Consider the following 7,070-nt stretch of genomic DNA (forward strand, 5'->3'; position numbering starts at 1 on the left):
ACTGCACTGGCTCCCTGTTAGTCTCCGGGCACAATTAAGCTGTTAGTTATTACCTATAAAGCCCTATATAGTCCAGGGCCAGATTATTTACTGGACCGTCTCCTACCACAGACCTCCCAGCAACCAATTAGAACATACAGAGTTGGCCAGCTCCAGGTCCCGTCAGCTAAACAATGTAGGCTGGTGGAACAGCGGGGGGGGGGGGGGGGGCTTCTCTGTTGCTGCCCCAGCTTTATGGAATCAACTCCCCTCCGAGGTCCATACGGGCCTCACTTTGCTGGCTTTTCGTAAGGCCACGAAGGCCTGGCTATGCCAGCATGCCTGGGGGCCCTAAATCAACCACTAGCTTGTCCATGTGTATGAATCGGCATAAGTGACTAGTACGTGTGTTGCTGAACTGCTTTTCAGTTTTAATTAGGGTTTTAGAAATTAGTTTGTTTTTTTCCTTGACTTCTTTTTATTGTTATTGTTACTTGTAATTTACACTGTTGTAAGCTGCCCTGAGTCTTTTGGGATTGGGTAGCATAGAAGTCAAATTAAATAAAATAAATAATAGGACAGTCCCGAATGCAGCCGTGCGAACCATTATGGGTGCACCTAGATACACCCATAGAACATCAATGCTCTGAGAGCTGCACTGGCTACAGATCAGTCTCCAGTCATAATTCAAGGTGTTGGCTATCATCTATAAAGCCCCACATAGCTTAGTACCAGACTATTTACATGTCTGTCTCCTGCCGCATAATTCCCAGAGACCAACAAGATTTCACAGGGTTGGCCTCTTTCAGGTCCCATCGATTAACAAAGCAGGTTGGTGGGACTGCAGGGAAGGGCCTTCTCTGTGGCTGCTCCAGCTTTATGTAATCAACTCCCCTCTGATGTCCTTGCGGTTCCTACCCTACTGGTGTTCCAAAAGGGGACCATCTAGGGAAGTGATGGCAAATCTTTTTTTTTTCTTGGGTGCTGAAAGAGCATGTGGGCACCCTGTCGTGCATGCACAAGTGCCCACACCCCTAATTCAATGCCTGGGGACAGCGAAAACCGCTCCCCTGGACCCTGGAGGCCTTCTGAAGGCCAGAAACAGCCCGTTTCTCAGCTTCTGGTGGACCCAGTAGGCTCGTGTTTCACTCTCCCCAGGCTCCAAAGGATTCCCTGTGTCATGTCCCTGGCAACAACAGAGGGCACTAATTTGGCGGGAACTAGGTTGGTTTCCTATTGGTTGTTCAATAAGTATAAATACCCTGTCAATGTGTATTGTTCTCAGTTCTCTGACTGAGGTTCGGTTATGTTAATAAAGTTGTGTTGCTGCATCTGCCGAATCTTGGGGTTATTCACTATACTGGCAACGAAGATTGTACCAAAACGCGATTATCATACCCTGGGAGAAGAAGACACGTCGTTTGGGTAAATAACGATGTCTACTCACATTACTTTTCCCCCTTTTGACCCTCACAGCGAGTCTTGGGGGGCATATCTCACTCGTTTTGAATGTTTCTTAATCTCTAATGAATACAAGGACTTATCTGGGAATTGGAAAATGTCATATTTCCTAAGTTTTTGTGGGACCGATATGTTAGAGAACTCTATCTCCCTTTTCGCCCCTTGCAAGTCCACGATATACCATGGGATGAATTTTTGTCTACCTTAAAAAACCAGTATGCCCCTCCACCATCTAGATGTGCTAGACATTATTCATTCTATCACCGCAATCAAGCGGAAGGCGAGACCATTAACCAATATGTAGCTGCCCTCCGGCGAGCTGCAAAGTCCTGTGAATTTCAATATCTTGATGACTGTTTAATGGACAGGCTAGTTATATATGGAGTTCGGGGCACCCACCTGCGCCACCGTCTGTTAACCATGACTGACCTCACTTTTAAATCAGCACTAGTGGAGGCAAGGGCTGTTGAAATGTCAACTCAGCCATTAGCAGAAATGGACTTGCCTGCCACCTCTGCCGCCACAAACAACGCCGCAGCCGTAGCTGCATTACCTTCTGATATAGAACTGAATCTACGGCGAGAAGAGGAAGAAGTTAATAGACTTGCTAATCTAACAAGACCGAAACAACCGGCAATTTGTGGAGACTCCAGGTTTCAGGGAGAAGCGTGCGGCGGCTGTGGAGGTGGTCACCCCCGTTCGGCCTGTGGATTCAAAGAAGCCTTCTGCCGCCATTGCTGTAAACACGGACATATCGCCAGGGTGTGCAGGTCCCGTAGAAATTCTTCAAATTGGAATAAGGTAGAAAAAGTGGTTAAAGAAAATTACAAATAAGGAAACCCCGGAATTTTTCTTACTAGGTATTACTGATACTAAATATAAAAAAGAAATATACTATTTAATAATTCACATATTAGCAGTGACAAGAATTGCATTTGCACAGAAATGGAAAGAAAAGGAGACTCCAAAAGACGAAGACGTGTTTAAGAAAATTATGGAATGTGCAGATATGATGACGAGGTTAAATAATCAAATGGAAACAGAGTTTTATAAAACCTGGGAGAAAGTATATAATTGGTGGAACATTAATAAAGATTATTAATAAAAATAAACTATAGAAAAGTTAAAATTACAAGGTAGAATACATAGTATATTGATACTTAATGGATAAGTTTTAGTTTTATTAATTATGATTATTATAACTACAATGATATAACGAAAATGTCGAATTGTGTAGATTTTATACCATAGTAGTATATCAAGAGACATGTTACTAACAATTTTTATCTTTCTGTATTGATATAATTATAACTAGTTATTCTTTTTTGTAGTAGAAAGACTTCTATGCTTAGCGGAGCAATGGTAGCTCCTTTACATGCTAAATGTTGTCTGTTTTGTTTTGTCTTATATTTAAAAAATAAAATAAAAAATATTTGAAAAAAAAAATTCTTCAAATTGGCAGCAACCATTCCCCAGGGATCAATCTACCCCGTAACAAAGGGGCTGGCAAAGAGACCCTTTCGGCCGACGAGTTTTGCAACGCCATTTTCGACGCTCCTCAAGCCCCACCCATCGTACGTCATACTTCACCAGACCAGGAGGGGTCGCTGCAACAATCTTCAAAAATTTCTGTCATCGTTCGTTTTGGAAGCTCGCTTTGCCCCATGGAGACTGACAATGGCTCATCTGTTTCGCTTGTTTCCTTGATTGTCTAAGAACCGTTTGGGACCATGCCCACTCTTCTTAAAAGATTTCCAAGGAAATTTTATCCCAACTGTGGGCAAGGGAATGTTTCCAGTACAGTATAAACACTTTTGGGGACGTTTACCATTGATCATTGTAGATGGACATTTTACAAGTTTGTTGGGGTTAGACTGGTTTTCAGCACTGGGATTTACTATCTCAGGAATTAACGTAATTGGGGATGCCAGCACGTCTGTCCAATTAGCTAATGAATTTCCCTCGCTGTTTGATGGCATTTTGGGAAAATACAATGGTACCCCGTTATCCCTGATGGTTGACCCCTTAATACCACCAACCCATCTGAAGCCTTGATGTGTTCCCCTGGCCATTAAAAATAAGGTAGATGCTGAGCTAGACAGGCTAATCGCCTTGGGAATTCTTGAACCAGTGGACCAGGCAAGGTGGGAGACCCCATTAGTCACTGCTTTTAAGCCTGATGGATCGGTGCGTTTGTGCAGAGATTATAAATGCACCGTCAACAGAGCACTTGCACCTCATTCGTATCCGGTGCCTATGGTTTCGCATCTGTTACATTCAATGATGGGAGGAAAACTTTTTGCAAAGATTGATCTCTCTAGGGCTTATCAGCAGCTACCTGTAGACAACGAAACTGCTGACTTGCAGGCTATCATTATGCACTGTGGTGCGTTCAGGTGCACAAGACTGGTTTGGTATAAGCTCTGCCCCTGGAATTTTTCAAGGGCTAATGGAATGTCTATTATATGGAATTGAGGGAACGTTGGCTTATTTTGATGATGTAATAATAGCTGCCTCGTCCCGGCAAGAGTTGCTGGAAAGAGTAAGGGTGGTGTTGACTACATTCAAAGAAGTAGGCTTAAGAGTTAAACCCAAAACGTGTACGTTCGCAGTGCCCAGAGTAGAATGCTTGGGGTTTGTAATTTATGAAAAGGGAATACATCCCTCCCCAGCTAAAGTTCAAGCAATCTCTGAAGCCCCAACACCCAGTTCGAGAGCAGAACCACAATCCTTTTTTGGGGCTCCTGAATTTTTATGCAATGTTCTTGCCCCACAAGGCATCCACAGTCGAGCTTTTACCTAGACTCCTCACTAAAGGCATTCCGTGGCGTTGGGGAAAACTTGAGGCGGCCGTTTTTAAGGCCATTAAGCAGCTGTTGGTCTCCCATGAGGTCTTAATTCAGTACAGCTCAAACCTTCCATTAACTTTAATGTGTGATGCATCTCTGTACAGGGAAGGGGCTGTTTTGGGCCACCCCCTGCTGTCGGGGATGGAGGCGCCCATCGCTTTCTATTCAAGAACTCTTGACCGTCCAGAACGTAACTATGGCCAGCTGGACAAGGAGGCCCTGGTGTTAGTTGCCGGGGTTAAAGGTTCCATCATTATGTCTATGGCCGCAGGTTTCAGTTAATCACTGACCACCAACCGCTGCTGGGCCTACTTGCAGGGAACCGTCAGACCCCCCGAGATATTCTCCCTGCCTTTCTCCTCTGGCTCGGATGGGCCAACCGTGCCTCTTCCCAACCTCCCTCCCTCCTCCTCCCATCTCCCGCCTCCCTCCCGGCCGACAGCACCCCAGCATTCGCCTTCCTCCGCCGCCACCGGCGCCTGGCTCCTCTTCCGAACAAGATGACAGCCGGCGGTGACGCGGAGGCTGGAGGAGTTGGGGGGGAATTCTCCTCTGCCTGCCACCACCACCAAAAAACCCCTCCAGGCAGCCTCCGCTGTCTCCCCCACCACGGCCTCCTCCACCCACTCCCAAACAAGGATCAGAACACTGGCGGTAATAAGGCAAAAGGGGTGAGTTTTCGGATGGGCTTGCACGCATTATTCACTTTTACATTGATTCCTATGGGAAACATTGTTTCATCTTACCTTTCTACTTACGAACCTCTTCACGGAATGAATTAAGTTTGTAAGACGAGGTACCACTGTATATAATTTCTATAAATCATTATTTCATGCGAAAAATATCTTCCATTAAAAAAGACCAAAATATTAATATTCTTCCCTTATCTAGATATTTTCCAGTCATTTTGTGTGATAGACGTCCCTAATCTATAAGGCCTGCTGCCAATCCCAGCGTAATAATCTTCCCTAATAATAATAATAATAATAAATTGGATTTGTATGCCTCCCCTCTCCATAGACTCTGTCATCTAATCTGTGTCACTGTCATATCAGTGCAATAATCTTCCCTATTCTAATTATTTTCACTGCTAAATGCAGTGCCATAATCTTCCCTAATCTATTTATTTCCCTAATCTATATATTATCCCTAATTCTAAATATCTTCCACTATCGAACTCAGTGATAATCTTCCCTAATCTATTGATTTTAACTCTTTGTTGTTTCAACTGTCTTTCCTTATGCCTAATATAATTAGTGCTAGTTATTATCCAATATTAATCCTACTCCTGTTATTGTACCTCTCCTCCCTTTTCTTTTCCCCCTCCCTTCCACTTTGTTTATTACCATAAGTCAAATAAGCAATTTATAATTCAATCAATCAGAATAATAAAGAGAGAAAAGAGAGCAAAGAAGAGGGGGAAAAAGTCATCCAGAAATAATCATAATCATTATCAAATATCTCACCTATATTATGTGCAATAATCAAAGCTACTTTCAATTTTTTAATTTATAAGCCATTAAATTTTCTCCCCTTATATAATTCTTCCACTTTACACTTTATATCACTTGCTTGTATATTTGTATATATATATATATAAAGTATATGTATTTTCATTGGTAAGCTTCCATGAAATTAAAATATTAAAATATTAATAAATCCAATTAAGTATACTAATTTTTTTTGTAATTTATAACTTTGTAAGAACATATAAAAGAAAAAATATCTTTTAGTAACTTCTAAATATTCTTACTAGTACAGTGGTACCTCATGATACGAACCCCTTGTCATACGAACTTTTCGAGATACGAACCCAGGGTTCAGAATTTTTTTGCCTCTTCTTACAAACTTTTTTCACCTTACGAACCTGCCGCCGGCCACTGGGATGCCCCACCTCCAGACTTGAGTCCCTCCCGTTTTTTCCCACCCTGTCCTGCACCTTTCTCCCAGATGGAATCATTCGGCTATCCTCTCAGCGTTGCGTAGTCTCCGCAGCTGTGTCGGAACAGGCACGGCTGCCTGTCTGGCTTCACCCCAGCCGGTGCGAGACAAGCCAGTTCGCCCAGCGGGGCATGCCAGCCCTGGCCATGCGTCACTCTCCCTGCAGGAGAGATCCGTTCTGGTCCAAAAAGACCAGAACCAAACAATTGGACTTGGGGACATTTCCCAGGAGAGCGGGAAATACCCGGTGCTGCGGTCATGAGACCCTGCCCCCCAATCCTTCGTTTACTTTAAGTTTGTATCTTTGTGTGCTTGTGTTTTGTTGTGATTGAAGCTGAATTAGTCATTGACAGGAAGGACATTGCAGCAGAAAGATCAAAGGCAACATGAGAAAGTATTATTTTACTGAAAGAGTAGTCGATCCTTGGAACAAACTTCCAGCAGACGTGGTTGGTAAATCCACAGTAACCGAATTTAAACATGCCTGGGATAAACATATATCCATTGTAAGATAAAATACAGGAAATAGTAAAAGGGCAGACTAGATGGACCATGGGGTCTTTTTCTGCCGTCAGTCTTCTATGTTTCTATGTTTCTATGGGCTATGCTTAGGTCATGTTTAAGGTGACGTAGTTCTAAGGTTTCTAAATTTAGGATTGTAAGTCTAGTTGTGTAGGGTATTCTGTTGTGAGTGGAAGAGTGGAGGGCTCTTCTAGTAAAGTATCTCTGGATATTTTCAAGAGTGTTTATGCCCAAAATGCGGTGTGGTTTCCAGACAGGTGAGATGTATTCAAGGATTGGGTTGGTGAAAGTTTTGTATGCTCTGATTAGTGTAAGATT

The 7,070-nt window shown here is 43.1% G+C and overlaps 1 protein-coding gene across 1 annotated transcript in view; it reads left to right on the forward strand.

Annotated features, from left to right (window-relative positions):
* SYNGAP1 (synaptic Ras GTPase activating protein 1) overlaps nucleotides 1–7,070 on the forward strand; it is a 175,820-nt gene that overhangs the window by 136,026 nt on the left and 32,724 nt on the right. The window lies entirely within an intron of this gene.

The sequence above is a fragment of the Erythrolamprus reginae genome, chromosome 2 (assembly GCF_031021105.1).
Source record: "Erythrolamprus reginae isolate rEryReg1 chromosome 2, rEryReg1.hap1, whole genome shotgun sequence".
Lineage (NCBI taxonomy): Eukaryota > Metazoa > Chordata > Lepidosauria > Squamata > Dipsadidae > Erythrolamprus > Erythrolamprus reginae.